This window comes from Anthonomus grandis, unplaced genomic scaffold (genome assembly GCF_022605725.1).
Source record: "Anthonomus grandis grandis unplaced genomic scaffold, icAntGran1.3 ctg00000308.1, whole genome shotgun sequence".
NCBI classification, from domain to species: Eukaryota; Metazoa; Arthropoda; class Insecta; order Coleoptera; family Curculionidae; genus Anthonomus; species Anthonomus grandis.
In genome coordinates, this window is record NW_026088455.1 from 48,074 (window position 1) to 69,519 (window position 21,446).

Below are 21,446 nucleotides of genomic sequence, written 5' to 3' on the forward strand. Positions count from 1 at the left end.
CCCCATCAAACACATTTCATGAACTCTGCGGAATCCTAACATACTTCAATTAGCTTATTTATTCCTGGTTGTGTGGTATACTAATCAGTAGTTAAAACATGCAATTCCTCCTAGTTTACAACTAATGGGTCCCACAGCCCTTGAATTGTTGACCAGGGTGAAAACAAATCATACTGTGTAATCATTCTAGGTACACAAAAGTTCACACAGGCAAGATATATGTAAACTTGAATGAAGTTATGAGATTTTTATCAGTCTTATTTAGCAAAGTTATGGTTTTTTTTGGATCGTGTTGAGCGACCGAAATCGAGAACGCAGCATTTGCCGGTTGTCATCAATAACATTATAGTCCGCGCTCCATGTTATTTAATCAATATTATGCCTGTTTCACACGCCTTTACTCAAGCTGCGTATCGGATGCGTTTTGGTAGATCCGTTTACGCTTTGAAAGGGCGACTCTGCCGAGACGTTCAATTTTGATTTTGCTTTATTTACAAATGAGAATATTTTATTTATCTGATTGATTTATTGTTTAAAATATGTATAGACGCCGTTAATAATTATATAAATGCATTATTAGACTTTTCCCCCTATATTGTAGTCTTTTACTTATATAAATTTAATCAATTAATAAATTAAGAACTTTCTCAGACGGTGCTAAAGAAGTGGATCTAATGTTTAAATAATTAGTGGAATGGAAATGAATGGAATGGAATGGAATTGGAAAGGTAAAATCCATTTTAGGTCGTTTTGAGACAACTCATCTTCAAAAATTTTTACATTCCACAAGTCAGATATTACAATTTTTTGGGAATAATAACTCATAAGCTCTTAAAAATTTGTTATGAAATCAAGTTGCCCAAAGGCTTCATTGGCAAGTTCATTACTTTTTTGTTGTTCACTATTTCTTTCGTCTGGACTTTCTCTAGGAAGTGGCACTTTTTGTGTTAAATATGCAGGTAAATTTGGAAAATTTTGAGGCACTGCTGAGCAAACTAATCTTACTTTAACTCTAATCTGAGTGAGTGTGCCATCAGGTAAAAGATAATCATTTTCACGGATAATATCATTCTGATCAAAATGCTTGGCACAAACCACAGAATATTGAGTAGGAGCCCAATTATCTCTAGGTATGGCTTTTAGCCATTTAATTTTAAGTTGTTCATCTTTGGGGAAGCCAAAAACAGAACGACTTGCCTCCCCTGCTTTTAAACTACTTTTGTAATTAGATTTACATCCAGGAACAGAGCAGGGACTTGGCATGTTCAAAGGATTCGAATGAAACTTTTTTATGTAATTAACAACTTTTTTGCTATTGATCCGATTGGGATGAAATTTGGTATTTGGGGTTTATTTAGGATGCAATTAATAAATTTGGACAGATAATTGACATTTGAGGTCTAGGTCACGTGACATCGTAACTCTTTTGCTATTGATCCGATTTGGTTGAAATTTGGTATTTAGAATTTATTTAGGATGCAATAAATATACGTTGACAGATATTTCACATATAACACATTATATTGACATACAACGCGACTATATAACACATTATGGTTCTTTGAAGCATGATACCCCAACAACTGGTCCTCTTTTTCCTTGGCATATAAACGTTGGCCCCCTGACTGACCAGACTTAAGTACACCTGATATTTTTGGATTTTTTTAAGAATTCCTATATTGCTCTTCACAAATAAGACCTAAAGGTTCCAAACTGGTCCCCACGGACCAAAAGTATAGGAGCGAAGCGACTATACTTGTTATAAGAGCGTAGCTCTTATGGAGGGCCGCTACTTTTGGGGAGTTTTCGCACGACCTCGGGACTCGGCGGACAAAAGTGCTTATAACTTTTTTTCTAATTAGGGTAGAGAAGTGATTTTTATATTTTTATAATTTAGATATATGAGGCTACAACTCTATTATCTACAATTTTTCATTTGTTTTTTTGTTTAGGAGGGGGAAGCCTTAAAACTCAAAAAAAAATTTTTGCTCGATTTTTTCCACGTGTTTCGATACAGGTCGCAACGGTTGTTTGAATTTTATGAAATTTAACGGGTCGATTAGACCTCATCTCTAGATGGACTGTATACTTTTTGGTAATTCTCAGCACACGGGAAGTATTTTTTTTTAACGCTCAAAGTTTCAAACATTTGTGATATTCTAGCCCCTCTGACGGTTTAACGGTATCTTTCCGGAAACAGTGACTCACAGAAGATGTGTGCGCCTTATCGAGAGCTACAATTTTTATTTAGGACTTTTTTTAAAAAAATTTTTTGTTTAGGAGAAAAACCAAAAAAACCTTAAAAAATTGACTTTTTTTAGTTTTTTCTCTGTGAAATTTTTATGGTGCAAAATTTTAAAAAAATTTATTTGGATTAATTGAACCTGCGTTCTTTCCGAATAAAACGGTGTATTAAGTTTAAGGCTATCGTTTATACAGGGTGAGAAGCCCTCAGTTGAAAATAGCCTTTTTCACACTTTTTTTTTTCAAATATTAATAACTTTTTAGTGGAGGCACTTAGAGGTTTCATTCAATTGGAGCATTTAAAGAACCTTTTAAAAGCAATTTTTTGACACACTCTACAATCATCTACGTAGAGCAGTTTTTGCTCTACACTATTTTTTGACTTTGAGGCCTAATACCGCAATGGCTATGCCACCTACGAAGACCATTTTTGCCCTCAAACACGCGGAATTTATCTGGCTATAATCCACTAAATCCGTTTTGTTTCAAATATCACCATTTTCCAAGAAAATGCAATTTTCCATGAAAGGTCCCAAAATATCGGTCAGCTGAATATTGGTACCCCTACGGGCCCGATGATCAGGGTATAAAAACTAATGTGGTCTAGCACCCAACAAGTGCGCGTCTCCATGGCAGCGAAACCGGCGATTTTCGCCCGTTTCCACTTAAAATAAGACCCTTTTTATAATCGAAATTTGACTACTAAAACTGATTGGAATCGGTCCAGAATTGATGTTAAACTGTTCCTAAGGCTTTATACTATTTTTCCATGTACAAATCATAAGGTAAAAACCTTTTCTTATACCCGAAATCATCGTCTGAAAATGGTCGATTTTGACGTCTACCCGCGATTTTGATGCCGAGTTTTACGGCGGTTTTGACAACATGACATGACGTCAACGTGAGCAGTCAACGTCAACGTGGATGTATCGGCTCGGACTTGCTTCTTATTTTTATTGATAAAATGCTTAAATTAGCTCAGAATTTCCTGAAATTGGTGTGAAATTATTCAAGAGACTCTGTAGAATCCGATTATGTGCATATCTTCTATCAAATCAAGTTCTTTTAGCCGTGATAATTCTTGTGACAGTGTTTTCATGTGACAAAAGGACTCATACATGGCATTTTGGGTGCGGGAGTGGAGGTTTAATGTGGACTATTTATTTATTTTACCACAAAATCTAACTGTGGATCATTGTTATTATTTGAATAAGTTGTAAAGAAAACGCAAGCGTTAAAGGTAAGCCTTAATGTAATGTGAGCTTTAATGCAATGACAACCTAACCTCTGTCATGAGTGTCATGTACTATGTAAATAAATAATAATACCAAAAAGGAAAAAATATTGAACTTATAAGTTGGAATAAGGTCCAAAATGTTGAAGATTGGCAAATTTGCGCTTAACTAAACGTTGTAAATGTTATATTACACCTTGCATATAAGTATATAATCAGTTTTTTGCGTTTCAAGCAAGAGGCGTGTAACCTTAAAAAAGTAAGAAAATTCAACTACAGTTATGTGTCCCTAGTAAAATATGAATAACAAATAGATATCTGTATGATCTAACAATGAGCGCCCATACAAGGGTATCTTAATGTTTTTGCTTCTGACTGTCACACATTAGTCTGAATGCTCTGGTCAGCAAGATGGCAGGCTTTAAAAATCTAAGAGGATAATCGAAGCAGTAGATAGCATCCAGTTGTGGCACTATCAATGGGGAGGAATGCAGATTCTAGCAGCAAGATGTTTCAAGTATTGAATTCATGATAAGGTGGAAGATAGTGAAAAGAAGCAGAAAAAACCAATCTAAAACTAGAGAGACTTTTTTTTATCTGTTCTTTATTGTTGTTTAATATTCTTTATTACTTCAGTACCAAAGATAGTTTCCTTACAGAGAAGTATTTATATATTACACAGTTTGGTACATATTAAATAACATATTAGCGATTACTCCACAAACAAAAATGTACATGATCATTTTACGAGAAATAGAGAACATATATATATACAGATCTTTATAGGATACACAAGGGTATGTGTGGGGTTTCTTTCTATGGTCCCAAACTCTATAATGCTCTCCCTGCTACCATTAAACTGCCAAGTTTTTTACTGCAATTTAAATTTACTATAAAACAATATTTATTGAAAAAATGTTTTTTCTCAATACAAGAATTTCTAAACGATGATTTCTCATATATGTAATTATAATATAAAACTTTTAGGCTTTAAATCCTTTGATTATTAATAATATTAAGAAGTGTAAAGATTTTCTCTGTGACATATGTGAGCTCCTTTGTGTATATGGCATGAATAAATTGTGTTTATGTTTAAATTAGGTGAAAGAACAGCTATTTTTGTTAAATCTCTCTTTTCTATCAGATAAAGTGATGTGTAAGTGTAACATAAGTGTTTCTGAAATAAAGATGATTTTACTTAATTATTTAACTGTGGCCACCATTTATTTTACCTACCTAAAATATAGCGGGTTGGGAAGGGCAGAAAAACTTCCTGGTTTTTCATGTAAACATTACAGCTATGTAGTGTTAGAGTCTGATGATGATGCAACAAACATCAACTCATCAAAATGCATACCTCTTGACAAAAGATTGGCATTTTCATTTGTCGAGAAAAGTCTTCCCAACCCACTATATTATAGCCACTCCACTTCAACAATGGACTTCTACTTACAAAAAAAAAAAAGATTTAAATAATATTGAATGTTTTTTCCTTTAACTTGGAATATTTAAGAGAATTGTGTGAGTATTCATGTTCTTCTTCTACTGGAAAATAAAACTGTAAAATAGCTAATCTAGTGAAAATATTATAAATGATTTAACATATTTTTTTATAAAGTGGGCTAATATGAATGATCTCTCTTTAAATGTAAATAAGTGCTACTCAATTGGATTCTCTAGACTTAAAAATAAAATGATTAATATATACACTATTGATGACATAGTACTTAGTTCTGTTGACTCAATAAAGGATTTAGGAGTAGTCTTTGATACTCAGCTCAAATTTGGGGAACACTGTGATCTTGTGGAGGGGAAGGCCTCTCAGATGTTAGGTTTTGTTTTAGGAACTTGTCGTGACATGTCTATATCTACTTTGAAGATACTTTATTGTTTATTGGTTAGAAGTCATTTAGAGTATGCCTCGATCATTTGGTCTCCTTTTTATAATTGTCACAAAATGCAACCTGAAAGAGTCCAAAAGAGGTTTACCCAGTACTGTTCCTACAAGTTGAATATGCAGGATAACCTACTTGACATGGAGGCAATATTGGGACTTCAATCGTTGGAATCTAGAAGGATTCAAAGTGACCTCAGCTTTATGTATAAGGTTATTCATGGGCTTATTGATTGCCCTGCTCTCATCAACAGCTTTCATTTAAAGGTCCCTGCACGCACCCTAAGGAGACATGAACTGTTTGCTTTACCAATCTGTCACTCCAACTATTCTTTACATTCTCCAATCTGTCCTAGTCTTGCCTATTTCAACTCTCACCCTGAACTTGATCCATTTGCAAGCTCACTCTCTGGATTTATTGGTCAACTGGGTCAAATATTTTAATTTATTGTTTTCTTATTGTGTTAATTTCTTGTGTATATGTTTTGAATACTGTCTTATTATGTTAGTGAAAGTACTTTTATTATGTTAATTATACATCTTTTACTTTATTTAATATTGTAACCAAATCTTTTCTAAAATGGGGTTTCCCGTATATTGATTAAATAAATGAATAAATAAATATTTAATTGACCCAGAGCATTATGAGAAACTAAAAGATACTTGTAAGTGTGCTGAAAGGGTTAGTCTTTGGAGTTCTCTTGTCCTCCCTTTCAGCCAGTGTACCAATTTAGAAACCAGATATGTTTGCTTTTCTGCAAGGCATTGTAACTTATGAATGACCTAAGTACATATCTGAAATGACTTTCTAAATAAATTAAAAACATTGATTAAACAAGATATATTATGATTAAGCAAAAGAATAAAGCACTCCTTTAGTTAAGTATGTAAGAACATTCAGGTATAAATACTGTCTATGAAATATTTCTGATTAAGTGTATGTACAAATTTAAACTGATCGCCACATATAAACAGTAGCTCATAGAAAACTGTTCCAATAATATCTGCTTTATATGAGGGTAGATTGTCAAAACTATTTATTATATGAAATTTTGATGAAAATTAAACATGTGTATGAAATGGATAACAATCATATGGACTGCAGAGAAGAGCATAATGTGGTTTATGCCTTAAAGAATGGAATCTTCAAAAAAAAAACAACAACAACTTTCTCTTTAATTATTAAAACTAAATAACTGTATGACAAAATTTAATAAAACAATAAACAGGTCATGGAACATAAACATTAAATAAGTTTTATTTTCTAACCAAAAATAGAGACTTTGGGTCCAGTTGGAAGATTCTCGTGCCATTTTGCCTATTCAAGATCTGAAACAAATAAAGTATATATAATTAGATATGCATATTTCATTGAGACAACACAAAGTATATAAATTATCTTCTGGTGAAACAATCCAGTAATAAGTAAAACTTTATTAAAATATTGCTCCGTTTTACTCACAACAAAAAAGCTGATTCATATCCCTTCAAACACATTCCATGATCTCTGGGGAATCCTAACATACTTCCTGTAGCTTATTTATTTCTGGCTGCGTACTCTAACCAACAGTAAAGACAGGCAGTTCTTCCTGGTTTCCCAATTTCATCAATATGGTAGAATCTCAATGATTTCTTGATGGATGTCCTTAAGTGCATGGTCTGAGCCCTATCAAACACATTTCATGATCTCTGGGGTATCCTAACATACTTCATTTAGCTTATTTATTTCTGGTTGTGTAGTCTAATCAGCAGTTAAAACATGCAATTCTTCTCCTACAACAAATGGGTCCCATAGCTGTTAAATTGTTGACCAGGATGAAAACAAATCATACCTTGTAATCATTCTAGGTACACAAAACAAAGGCCACACAGCCAAATTATATGTGAACTTGAATGAAGTTATGAGATTTTCATCAGTTTTATTTAGCAAATAATTTGTGTTGAAGTTTTCCAATAAATATTAGTTAAAAAATAATAATTTCTCAAGTTATTGTTTTGTTGGGTTGACATTGACATCTGAATTTAACTGGCTTGTCAAATTCAGATGTCATTGAGCATTGCTGTTTGAGCTTGGCATGTCATGGGCGCACTAAAATTTATTTTTTCACGGTCGGTTTGATAAATTATATAATTTAATATTTTGCCGGAAAATTCATATACCTAGTTCTAATTGTTTTTTTCAATTTAGGGTTTGGGCGACATAGGGTAAGTTTAGTAGATAAATTTCATTGCAGGGGTTGTTAAAGCAAGTGACGGTTATTTTATTTCAATGGTTTATTTTACTAGCTTAATTTTAGCTTCTATTCATCTTTCCATTTACCTAATTGACTTTCAAAATGAAAATGGAAAATAGAACAGTCGACGTGAAAATTCTTTTATCCAACCCCAATACACAGATTATTATACGGTCTAATCTTTTCCTTTTCTATTGTGGCACTCCCATAAATTGGAAAAAAATTTGTCAATAAGCTTTTTTACTATTTTTTAAATGATCTTGAACCAATAAAAAAATTGAATTGGGAGCATATTTTGAAAAAAATTTCATCTTGAACACGGACTTTCTTCGAGAATTGAAAAATGCAAATAAATAGGTTTTCTGTTCATTTTAGAGTCAAATCGGTTATAACCTTTTTTAATCCTTCCCTGTCGATTTTCGAACAAAATGTTTTTCTTTGGTTTTTTTTACTAGAAATTATCTGTTTAGGGCTTACATTAAAATTAGTCAATAGCCATTTTAAGAAAAAAAAAGTGATATAGTGGGAAAAAACATGTTTTCTTTTGTTTTTTCCAATGTTTCATTAATATCTCGGCTTCTGTAGCTCCGATTCAATCCGTTAATGGTTTATTGTATTCCTTATTCCGTTTCTGATTATCATTTGCATATTTCATTGTATTGACCTTAATATAAAGGCCAATATAAAGTAAAGGATATTAGAAAAGATATATGGCAAAACCAGTTTGAAATATTTCAATGCAGGCTTTTATGAAACATGATTTGCCAAAAATTTGTTTTATTTAGGTAAAATTATTGAATTTTTACAAAGGGTTGATATATTATGCATAAGTGTGTGCTAGAGTCTTATTATTTATTTCAGCGTACTTACTCTCATCGCAATAAAAAATATCTTTATCAGGTGTGACCTAGACCTAGAAGTTTTCACCAACCTTCATCCTCCTGTATGACTGCATTTGACTCTCAATTTTTTGCTTGAAAAATGCATTAAAGCTATCGAAATGTATAAGAGAACACTACCTACACATATCCTGAATCGAAAAAATAAGAAACACCAAAGCTCTCAATAGAATGCAGGAAAACTAATGATAAAGCTAATGATAACAATAAAATAGTGCAAATTATGGTGTATTGGACCTAGAATAAGAGGAGATTATAATGAAATACATCGGTTGGTTTTCAAGGGAAGAATTTAGAGAAAAGGTGAATAGTGAGAATACACAACTCATTGCTCGAGGATCTACACAGATGGCTCATTCAAAATCTTCAGAGCAGCTGTTTAACGAGTTGCTTGTCTCTTGGATCGGCAATCTTTGAAGGAAGACGGCTGAATGAAAAGAGTAGAGCGGAGCTCTTATCACATCATGATTCTTAGAAGCATGATACCCCAAAAACCGTAAAAACAAATGGTCGTTAAGCTCACAGCGTTGCCGGGGCAGCACCTGTTAAACAATCTCTAATAAATTTAATTCTTTTTTGAATTAGTATCCTCTGACCAAAAGCTTTTCTACTGGTCCCAACTGATCAAAGTACGAGCGAAGCTCGTACTTGTTATATAGGAGCGTCAGCGACTATATTATGCACGCGAGCCCGGGTCCGAAAAAGCGTGTTTTTTGGGAAATAAAAATTCATATCTTTGGCTGTATGGCTAGTGAAACGATGAAATTTGGCATGTGGCCTCCCAATACATTGAGAATGATGGATCCGTAAACAGTTTTTTTTTTCGGTACCCACAAAGAGAGCGGTACCGAGTTGAAGTCAAAAATTCGTAAAAAAATGGGTACAAATCGAGTTGCTCACGAGATCTCAAGTTTAAAGCTTTCAATCGAGCTGAAATTTTCAGGATATAAGGGTTCTTGGGTGATTCTTATCTGTATACTTTTTGGGCGAGATCCGTATACAGGGTGATTTATTATAAGCGATCAAAATTGAGTAAAAAAAAAATTCAAAACGGTCCAGAGGCTAAAAGATAATTTTTATAAAAAAAGTTTTTCGGCGAAAAGACTTAGTTTTATGAGAGAAATAACATATTTAGAGCTTTTTTTTCAAAAAAATTTTTTTAACGAGTTCTGGCATTTTCAGTTTTTTTGAATTTGCCGCCAAACGAAACTTATTAAAAAAAAAAAACAAATACCAAAAAAAAGCTTCATCTTTTGTCTTTCAAATGCCATATAAACAAAATTTTTGTGAACCATACAGGGCGAGCAATAATAAATTTTCTCCATGAAGGTCCGAAAAATTGACAAAAAAAAATCACATTTTATTTAATAACTTTTTAAGGGTGGCACTTGGAAATTTCAAACTTTCAACATTTTTAATACTTTTTAAGGGCTTTTTTCTGATGCAGTCTACAGTCATCTACGTAGAGTAGTTTTTGCTCTACACCTTTTTTTAACTTTTACGCTTAATACTGGCATACCTATGTAACGTACGAAGACCATTTTTACCTTCAGACACGCGGAATTTATCTGGCTATAATCCACTAAATACTGTTTTGTTTCAAATATCACCATTTTTCAAGAAAATGCAATTTTCCATAAAAAGTCCAAAAAATCGGTCAGCTGAATATTGGTACCCCCCCCGGTACCGGCTCTCAAGGTACAATAATCCGGGTGGTCTAGCACTCAACAAGCACGTCACCCAGGCAATGAAACCTGCGCTGTTCGCCCGTGTCCGCTTAAAATAAGACCCTTTTTATAATCGAAATTTAATTACTAAAACCGATTGGAATCGGTCCAGAATTGATGTTAAACTGTTCCTAAGGCTTTATACTATTTTTCCATGTACAAATCATAAGGTAAAAACCTTTTTTTATACCCTAAAACATCGTCTGAAAATGGTCGATTTTGACGTTTACGGGCGATTTTAATGCAGACTTTTACCGCAGTTTTGATGACATCAGTGACATGACGTCAACGTGAACGAATCGTCTCGGTCTTGCTTTTTATTTTCGTTGATAAAATACTTAAATTAGCTCAGAATTTCCCGAAATCGGTATGGAATAATTCTAGAGACTCTGGAGAATCCGATTATGTGCATATCTTTTACCAAGTCGCCTTCCTTTAGCTGTGATCATTCGACAAAGTTGTAAAGTTTTAGAATTTACCGTGTTTTCATGCGACGGAAGGACTCATACATGGCATTTTGGGTGCGGGAGTGAAAGTTTAATTACTATTTATTTATTTTAACACAAAATCTAACTCTGGACTGTGGATCATTGTTATTATTTGAATTGTGAAGAAAACGCAAGCGTTAAAGGTAGGCCTTAATGTAATATGAGGAGCTTCAATGACAACCTAACCTCTACATGTATTATGTAAATAAATAACAAGACCAAAAAGGAGAAAATATTGAACTTATTAGTTAGAATAAGGTCCAAAATGTGAAAGATTGGCAAATTTCCGCTTAACTAAACGCTGTAAATGTTATATTACACCTTGCATATAAGCATATAATCAGTTTTCACCCAAGAGGTGTGTAACCTTAAAAGAGTAAGGAAATTCAACTACAGTTATGTGTCCCTAGTCAAATATGAATAACAAATAGATATCTGTATGGTCTAACAATTAACGCCCATGCAAGGGTATCTTAATGGTTTTGCTCATGACTGGCAGCAGGCCACTTAGTCTGAATGCTCAGGTCAGCGAGATGCCAGGCTTTAAAACATCTAAGAGGATAATCGAAGCAGTAGATAGCATCCAGTTGTGGCACTATCGAAGGGGAGGAATGCAGATTCTGGCAGCTAGATGTTTTAAGTGTTGAGTTGATGATAAGGTGGAAGATGGTGGTGAAAAGAAGCAGAAAAAGCCAGTCCAAAACTGGAGAGACTTTTTTTTATCTTATTGTTGTTGTTCTATATTCTATATTATTTAGATACCAAAGATAGTTTCCTTACAGAGAAGTATTTATATATCATATAGTTTAGTACATATTAAACATCATATTAGTGATTACTCCACACACAAAATTGTACAATTTTCATTTTACGAGAAATAGAGAACATATATATACAAATTTTTATAGGATACACAAGGTTAAGTGTTGGGTTTCTTTCTATGGTCCCAAACTCTATAATGCTCTCCTTGCTACCATTAAACTGTTACCTACCAAGTATTTTATTGCAATATAAATTTACTATAAAACAATATCTATTGAAAAAATGTTTTTTCTCAATACAAGAATTTCTAAATGATGATTTCTCATATATGTAATTATAATCTAAAACTTTTAGGCTTTAAATCCTTTGATTAATAATAATATTAAGAAGTGTAAAGATTTTCTCTGCGACATATGTGAGCACCTTTGTGTATATGGCATTAACAAATTATGTTTATGTTTAAATTAGGTGTAAGAACAGCTGTTTTTGTAAAATGTCTCTTTTCTATCACATAAAGTGATATGTAAGTGTAACATAAGTTCATGAAATAAAGATGATTTTACTTAATTATTTAACTGTGTTCATTATTTATTTTTCCTACCTTAAAGATTGAAATAATATAGCGGGTTGGGTTGGGTTAGAAGGGCAGAAAAACCTATAAACTTACTGGGTTTTCATGTAAACATTACAGCTATGTGGGGTTAGAGTCTGATAATGATGAGTGAACTCATCGAAACACATAAACTTGAAATATTTAAGAGAATTGGGTAAGTATTCTAAGGGTAAGTATAAATTGTAAAATAGCTAATGTAACAAAAATATTATAAATGATTTAACATATTTATTTGACCGAGAGCATTATGAGAAACTAAAAGATCATTGTAAGTGTGCTTCAAGGGTTAGTCCTCGGATTTTTGTTGTCCTCTTTTTCAGCTAGCATACCAATTTGACAACCAGATATGTTTGCTGTTCTGCAAGACATTGTAACTTATTAATGACCTAAGTACATATCTTAAAAGACTTTCTAAATAAATTAAAAACATTGATTTAACAGATATTATTGAGACAGTTTTCTAAGAGCTACTGTTTATAAGTGGCGATCAGTTTAAATTTGTACACTTAATGCAAAATATTTCATAGACAGTATTTATACCTGAATATTCTTACACACTTAAGAACTGCCTTATTCTTTTGCTTAATTATAAAAGATGTATTATAAATACTGCCTATGAAATATTTTGCATTAAGTGTACAAATTTAAACTGATCGCCACATATAAACAGTAGCTCTTAGAAAACTGTCCCAATATCTGCTTTATATGAGAGTAAAGATTGTTTGCCTAAAAAGTGTAAATTTTAATTGTATGTTTTGAAATGTAAACTATTTATTATAGACATTTTTATGAAAATTAAAGATATGGATAATAACTGTATGCTAATGACTGCAAAGTAATATAAAGCAAATTTGGTTTATGCCTTCAGGAATGGAATCTTGAATAAAACTCAACCTTTATTATAGATCATTTTTCTCTTTAATTATTGAAAGTAAATAACTGTATGACAAAAGTTGATGAAACAATTAACGGGTTATGGAATATAAACATGAAATAAGTTTTATTTTCTACCCAACCATAGGGTTTTTAGCTCCAATTGAAAGATTCTCGTGCCTTTTTGCCTATTCAAGGTTTGAAACAAATAAAATATATATAATTACATATGTATATTTCATTCAAATAACATTAAGTATATAAATTATAAATGCATCCAACTTCTGGTGAAAAAATCCAGTATTAAGTGAAACTTCATTGAAATATTGCTCCGTTCCACAACAAAGAAGTTTATTGTCTACAGTTTGTGTCACAGTTCAGTTATTAGATTCCTGTTTACTTCTAATTTTTATTTCCTTCCACATATGATTGCACCTACTCCATCAAACACATTTCATGATCTCTGGGGAATCCTAACATACTTCATGTAACTTATTTATTTCTGGTTGTGTAGTCGAATCAGCAGTAAAGACAGGCAGTTCTTCCTGGTTTCCCAATTTCATCAATATGGTAGAATCTCAATGATTTCTTGATGGATGTCCTTAAGTACATGGTTTGAGCCCCATCAAACACATTTCATGATCTCTGCGGAATCCTAACATACTTCAATTAGCTTATTTATTTCTGGTTGTGTGGTATACTAATCAGCAGTTAAAACATGCAATTCCTCCTGGTTTACAACTAATGGGTCCCACAGCCCTTGAATTGTTGACCAGGATGAAAACAAATCATACTGTGTAATCATTCTAGGTACACAAAAGTTCACACAGGCAAGATATATGTAAACTTGAATGAAGTTATGAGATTTTTATCAGTCTTATTTAGAAAAGTAATTGTTTTTTCTCATACATATTTGCACAATATAAGTTACATATTTATATAAAACTGATAAAATACATATAGACTAAGTCCAATCATTTCAGCAAACCAAATCGAGAACGCAGTATATGTCGGTTGGCAGCAACCACAATAATAGTCCGTGCTCCCTGTCAATATAATGTCTACAGCCGACTTTACTCAAGCTACGTAATAACAGTTGCAACGTCGCGCAACGCGAGAGATTCGGATCCGTTTACGCTTTGAAAGCGTGGCTCTGTCGAGATGGACGTTCGATTTTGATTTTGTTTTATTTACACATGAGAATATTTTATTTATTTGATTGATTTATTGTTCCAAATATGTATAGACGCCGTTAATAATGAATTATTAGTCTTTTTTCCCCTATAGTGTAGTCTTTTATTTATATAAATTTAATCAATTGAAAAATCAACAACTTTCTCAGTCAGTGCTAAAGAAGTGGATACAATGTTTAAATAATTAATGGTGTTGTTAGTTTTTGGTCGGTTTTAAGTCAGAATTTGGTGACTTCAAAGCTAGAAGAAAGATACTGTAGGTACTTCTTGGTGGGTAGATTAAAATAATCTCTAAGCAATTCATGTGCGCAAGGTGATATAATATATAACATAAAAGACATTACTATAGTTGATGGGCCATAACGTTTTTGCTTTAAAATAAGTAAAGGTATTTGATCTATTAAAAGTATTACTCGATTGCTAATGTCACTATCTTTTTCATCCTCTAAGTTGTGTGAATCAGAACTCGTCAATAAATTTAACGCCTGTTTTAAGAAATCTGAATTTTAGTCAATGAAGTGATGAAACTTCTCTAGAAATGAAGGTTATGGTTTACTAAGCTCACAATAATCAGAAGACCTATACCTAGTTATGAGATTTTCGAGTTGAGACCACCTACTTAATTTCAATTTGAAAGGTAAAATCCAATTTAGGTCATCTCATTGTTTTTTAAAAATATTTTAACATGTAGGTCGCTATCTATTGATATTTGATTAATGATATTTATACAAGCATCATTCAAGTTGAAAGTATAGAAATATAGTTTTGTATCCCCAAAAATTTTTACATTCCACAGGTCAGATATTAGAATTTTTTAGGAATAGTAACTCAGAAGCTCTTCAAAATTTGTTATGAAATCAAGTTGCCCAAAGGCTTCATTGGCAAGTTCATTACTTTTTTGTTGTTCACTATTTCTTTCGTCTGGACTTTCTCTAGGAAGTGGCACTTTTTGTGTTAAATATGCAGGTAAATTTGGAAAAATTTGAGGCACTGCTGAGCAAACTAATCTTGCTTTAACTCTAATCTTAGTGAGTGTGCCATCAACTAAAAGTTAATCATCTTCACGGATAATATAGTTCCGGTCAAAATGCTTAGCACAAACCACAGAATATTGAGCCCAATTATCTCTACGTATGGCTTTTAGCCATTTAATTTTAAGTTGTTCATCTTTGGGGAAGCCAAAAACAGAACGACTTGCCTCCCCTGCTTTTAAACTACTTTTGTAATTAGATTTACATCCGGGAACAGAGCAGAGACTTGGCATGTTCAAATGATTCGAATGAAACTTTTTTATGTAATTAACAACTTTTTTGCTATTGATCCGATTGGGAGGAAATTTGGTATTTGGGGTTGATTTAGGATGCAATTAATAAATTTGGACAGATAATTGACATTTGAGGACTAGGTCACGTGACATCGTAACTCTTTTGCTATTGATCCGATTTGGTTGAAATTTTGTATTTAGAATTTATTTAGGATGCAATAAATATACGTTGAGAGATATTTCACATATAACACATTATATTGACATACAACGCGACTATATAACACATTATGGTTCTTTGAAGCATGATACCCCAACAACTGGTCCTCTTTTTCCTTGGCATATAAACTTTGGCCCCCTGACTGACCAGACTTAAGTACACCTGATATTTTTTTATTTTTTTAAGAAATTCTATATGGCTCTTCACAAACAAGACTTAAAGGTTCCAAACTGGTCCCCACGGACCAAAAGTATAGGAGCGAAGCGACTATACTTGTTATATAGGAGCGTCAGCGACTATATTATGCACGCGAGCCCGGGTCCGAAAAAGCGTGTTTTTTGGGAAATAAAAATTCATATCTTTGGCTGTATGGCTAGTGAAACGATGAAATTTGGCATGTGGCCTCCCAATACATTGAGAATGATGGATCCGTAAACAGTTTTTTTTTTCGGTACCCACAAAGAGAGCGGTACCGAGTTGAAGTCAAAAATTCGTAAAAAAATGGGTACAAATCGAGTTGCTCACGAGATCTCAAGTTTAAAGCTTTCAATCGAGCTGAAATTTTCAGGATATAAGGGTTCTTGGGTGATTCTTATCTGTATACTTTTTGGGCGAGATCCGTATACAGGGTGATTTATTATAAGCGATCAAAATTGAGTAAAAAAAAAATTCAAAACGGTCCAGAGGCTAAAAGATAATTTTTATAAAAAAAGTTTTTCGGCGAAAAGACTTAGTTTTATGAGAGAAATAACATATTTAGAGCTTTTTTTTCAAAAAAATTTTTTTAACGAGTTCTGGCATTTTCAGTTTTTTTGAATTTGCCGCCAAACGAAACTTATTAAAAAAAAAAAACAAATACCAAAAAAAAGCTTCATCTTTTGTCTTTCAAATGCCATATAAACAAAATTTTTGTGAACCATACAGGGCGAGCAATAATAAATTTTCTCCATGAAGGTCCGAAAAATTGACAAAAAAAAATCACATTTTATTTAATAACTTTTTAAGGGTGGCACTTGGAAATTTCAAACTTTCAACATTTTTAATACTTTTTAAGGGCTTTTTTCTGATGCAGTCTACAGTCATCTACGTAGAGTAGTTTTTGCTCTACACCTTTTTTTAACTTTGACGCTTAATACTGGCATACCTATGTAACGTACGAAGACCATTTTTACCTTCAGACACGCGGAATTTATCTGGCTATAATCCACTAAATACTGTTTTGTTTCAAATATCACCATTTTTCAAGAAAATGCAATTTTCCATAAAAAGTCCAAAAAATCGGTCAGCTGAATATTGGTACCCCCCCGGTACCGGCTCTCAAGGTACAATAATCCGGGTGGTCTAGCACTCAACAAGCACGTCACCCAGGCAATGAAACCTGCGCTGTTCGCCCGTGTCCGCTTAAAATAAGACCCTTTTTATAATCGAAATTTAATTACTAAAACCGATTGGAATCGGTCCAGAATTGATGTTAAACTGTTCCTAAGGCTTTATACTATTTTTCCATGTACAAATCATAAGGTAAAAACCTTTTTTTATACCCTAAAACATCGTCTGAAAATGGTCGATTTTGACGTTTACGGGCGATTTTAATGCAGACTTTTACCGCAGTTTTGATGACATCAGTGACATGACGTCAACGTGAACGAATCGTCTCGGTCTTGCTTTTTATTTTCGTTGATAAAATACTTAAATTAGCTCAGAATTTCCCGAAATCGGTATGGAATAATTCTAGAGACTCTGGAGAATCCGATTATGTGCATATCTTTTACCAAGTCGCCTTCCTTTAGCTGTGATCATTCGACAAAGTTGTAAAGTTTTAGAATTTACCGTGTTTTCATGCGACGGAAGGACTCATACATGGCATTTTGGGTGCGGGAGTGAAAGTTTAATTACTATTTATTTATTTTAACACAAAATCTAACTCTGGACTGTGGATCATTGTTATTATTTGAATTGTGAAGAAAACGCAAGCGTTAAAGGTAGGCCTTAATGTAATATGAGGAGCTTCAATGACAACCTAACCTCTACATGTATTATGTAAATAAATAACAAGACCAAAAAGGAGAAAATATTGAACTTATTAGTTAGAATAAGGTCCAAAATGTGAAAGATTGGCAAATTTCCGCTTAACTAAACGCTGTAAATGTTATATTACACCTTGCATATAAGCATATAATCAGTTTTCACCCAAGAGGTGTGTAACCTTAAAAGAGTAAGGAAATTCAACTACAGTTATGTGTCCCTAGTCAAATATGAATAACAAATAGATATCTGTATGGTCTAACAATTAACGCCCATGCAAGGGTATCTTAATGGTTTTGCTCATGACTGGCAGCAGGCCACTTAGTCTGAATGCTCAGGTCAGCGAGATGCCAGGCTTTAAAACATCTAAGAGGATAATCGAAGCAGTAGATAGCATCCAGTTGTGGCACTATCGAAGGGGAGGAATGCAGATTCTGGCAGCTAGATGTTTTAAGTGTTGAGTTGATGATAAGGTGGAAGATGGTGGTGAAAAGAAGCAGAAAAAGCCAGTCCAAAACTGGAGAGACTTTTTTTTATCTTATTGTTGTTGTTCTATATTCTATATTATTTAGATACCAAAGATAGTTTCCTTACAGAGAAGTATTTATATATCATATAGTTTAGTACATATTAAACATCATATTAGTGATTACTCCACACACAAAATTGTACAATTTTCATTTTACGAGAAATAGAGAACATATATATACAAATTTTTATAGGATACACAAGGTTAAGTGTTGGGTTTCTTTCTATGGTCCCAAACTCTATAATGCTCTCCTTGCTACCATTAAACTGTTACCTACCAAGTATTTTATTGCAATATAAATTTACTATAAAACAATATCTATTGAAAAAATGTTTTTTCTCAATACAAGAATTTCTAAATGATGATTTCTCATATATGTAATTATAATCTAAAACTTTTAGGCTTTAAATCCTTTGATTAATAATAATATTAAGAAGTGTAAAGATTTTCTCTGCGACATATGTGAGCACCTTTGTGTATATGGCATTAACAAATTATGTTTATGTTTAAATTAGGTGTAAGAACAGCTGTTTTTGTAAAATGTCTCTTTTCTATCACATAAAGTGATATGTAAGTGTAACATAAGTTCATGAAATAAAGATGATTTTACTTAATTATTTAACTGTGTTCATTATTTATTTTTCCTACCTTAAAGATTGAAATAATATAGCGGGTTGGGTTGGGTTAGAAGGGCAGAAAAACCTATAAACTTACTGGGTTTTCATGTAAACATTACAGCTATGTGGGGTTAGAGTCTGATAATGATGAGTGAACTCATCGAAACACATAAACTTGAAATATTTAAGAGAATTGGGTAAGTATTCTAAGGGTAAGTATAAATTGTAAAATAGCTAATGTAACAAAAATATTATAAATGATTTAACATATTTATTTGACCGAGAGCATTATGAGAAACTAAAAGATCATTGTAAGTGTGCTTCAAGGGTTAGTCCTCGGATTTTTGTTGTCCTCTTTTTCAGCTAGCATACCAATTTGACAACCAGATATGTTTGCTGTTCTGCAAGACATTGTAACTTATTAATGACCTAAGTACATATCTTAAAAGACTTTCTAAATAAATTAAAAACATTGATTTAACAGATATTATTGAGACAGTTTTCTAAGAGCTACTGTTTATAAGTGGCGATCAGTTTAAATTTGTACACTTAATGCAAAATATTTCATAGACAGTATTTATACCTGAATATTCTTACACACTTAAGAACTGCCTTATTCTTTTGCTTAATTATAAAAGATGTATTATAAATACTGCCTATGAAATATTTTGCATTAAGTGTACAAATTTAAACTGATCGCCACATATAAACAGTAGCTCTTAGAAAACTGTCCCAATATCTGCTTTATATGAGAGTAAAGATTGTTTGCCTAAAAAGTGTAAATTTTAATTGTATGTTTTGAAATGTAAACTATTTATTATAGACATTTTTATGAAAATTAAAGATATGGATAATAACTGTATGCTAATGACTGCAAAGTAATATAAAGCAAATTTGGTTTATGCCTTCAGGAATGGAATCTTGAATAAAACTCAACCTTTATTATAGATCATTTTTCTCTTTAATTATTGAAAGTAAATAACTGTATGACAAAAGTTGATGAAACAATTAACGGGTTATGGAATATAAACATGAAATAAGTTTTATTTTCTACCCAACCATAGGGTTTTTAGCTCCAATTGAAAGATTCTCGTGCCTTTTTGCCTATTCAAGGTTTGAAACAAATAAAATATATATAATTACATATGTATATTTCATTCAAATAACATTAAGTATATAAATTATAAATGCATCCAACTTCTGGTGAAAAAATCCAGTATTAAGTGAAACTTCATTGAAATATTGCTCCGTTCCACAACAAAGAAGTTTATTGTCTACAGTTTGTGTCACAGTTCAGTTATTAGATTCCTGTTTACTTCTAATTTTTATTTCCTTCCACATATGATTGCACCTACTCCATCAAACACATTTCATGATCTCTGGGGAATCCTAACATACTTCATGTAACTTATTTATTTCTGGTTGTGTAGTCGAATCAGCAGTAAAGACAGGCAGTTCTTCCTGGTTTCCCAATTTCATCAATATGGTAGAATCTCAATGATTTCTTGATGGATGTCCTTAAGTACATGGTTTGAGCCCCATCAAACACATTTCATGATCTCTGCGGAATCCTAACATACTTCAATTAGCTTATTTATTTCTGGTTGTGTGGTATACTAATCAGCAGTTAAAACATGCAATTCCTCCTGGTTTACAACTAATGGGTCCCACAGCCCTTGAATTGTTGACCAGGATGAAAACAAATCATACTGTGTAATCATTCTAGGTACACAAAAGTTCACACAGGCAAGATATATGTAAACTTGAATGAAGTTATGAGATTTTTATCAGTCTTATTTAGAAAAGTAATTGTTTTTTCTCATACATATTTGCACAATATAAGTTACATATTTATATAAAACTGATAAAATACATATAGACTAAGTCCAATCATTTCAGCAAACCAAATCGAGAACGCAGTATATGTCGGTTGGCAGCAACCACAATAATAGTCCGTGCTCCCTGTCAATATAATGTCTACAGCCGACTTTACTCAAGCTACGTAATAACAGTTGCAACGTCGCGCAACGCGAGAGATTCGGATCCGTTTACGCTTTGAAAGCGTGGCTCTGTCGAGATGGACGTTCGATTTTGATTTTGTTTTATTTACACATGAGAATATTTTATTTATTTGATTGATTTATTGTTCCAAATATGTATAGACGCCGTTAATAATGAATTATTAGTCTTTTTTCCCCTATAGTGTAGTCTTTTATTTATATAAATTTAATCAATTGAAAAATCAACAACTTTCTCAGTCAGTGCTAAAGAAGTGGATACAATGTTTAAATAATTAATGGTGTTGTTAGTTTTTGGTCGGTTTTAAGTCAGAATTTGGTGACTTCAAAGCTAGAAGAAAGATACTGTAGGTACTTCTTGGTGGGTAGATTAAAATAATCTCTAAGCAATTCATGTGCGCAAGGTGATATAATATATAACATAAAAGACATTACTATAGTTGATGGGCCATAACGTTTTTGCTTTAAAATAAGTAAAGGTATTTGATCTATTAAAAGTATTACTCGATTGCTAATGTCACTATCTTTTTCATCCTCTAAGTTGTGTGAATCAGAACTCGTCAATAAATTTAACGCCTGTTTTAAGAAATCTGAATTTTAGTCAATGAAGTG

General features: G+C 32.5%; 1 protein-coding gene and 1 long non-coding RNA gene across 2 annotated transcripts in view; one reads left to right on the forward strand and one right to left on the reverse strand.

Annotated features, from left to right (window-relative positions):
* Positions 1–2,676: 2,676 nt before the first annotated feature.
* LOC126749558 (uncharacterized) overlaps positions 2,677–21,446 on the forward strand; it is a 52,046-nt gene continuing 33,276 nt past the window's right edge. The window contains exon 1 of the mRNA XM_050459277.1: positions 2,677–3,484. The gene's annotated coding sequence lies outside the window, so the exon portion shown is untranslated. The remainder of the gene's footprint in view (positions 3,485–21,446) is intronic.
* Positions 6,536–7,488, reverse strand: LOC126749561 (uncharacterized). Its single transcript, XR_007665137.1, has 3 exons — positions 7,205–7,488; positions 6,835–7,145; positions 6,536–6,701 (listed from the first exon to the last, which is right to left on the reverse strand). It is a non-coding gene; the product is annotated as an uncharacterized LOC126749561 (long non-coding RNA).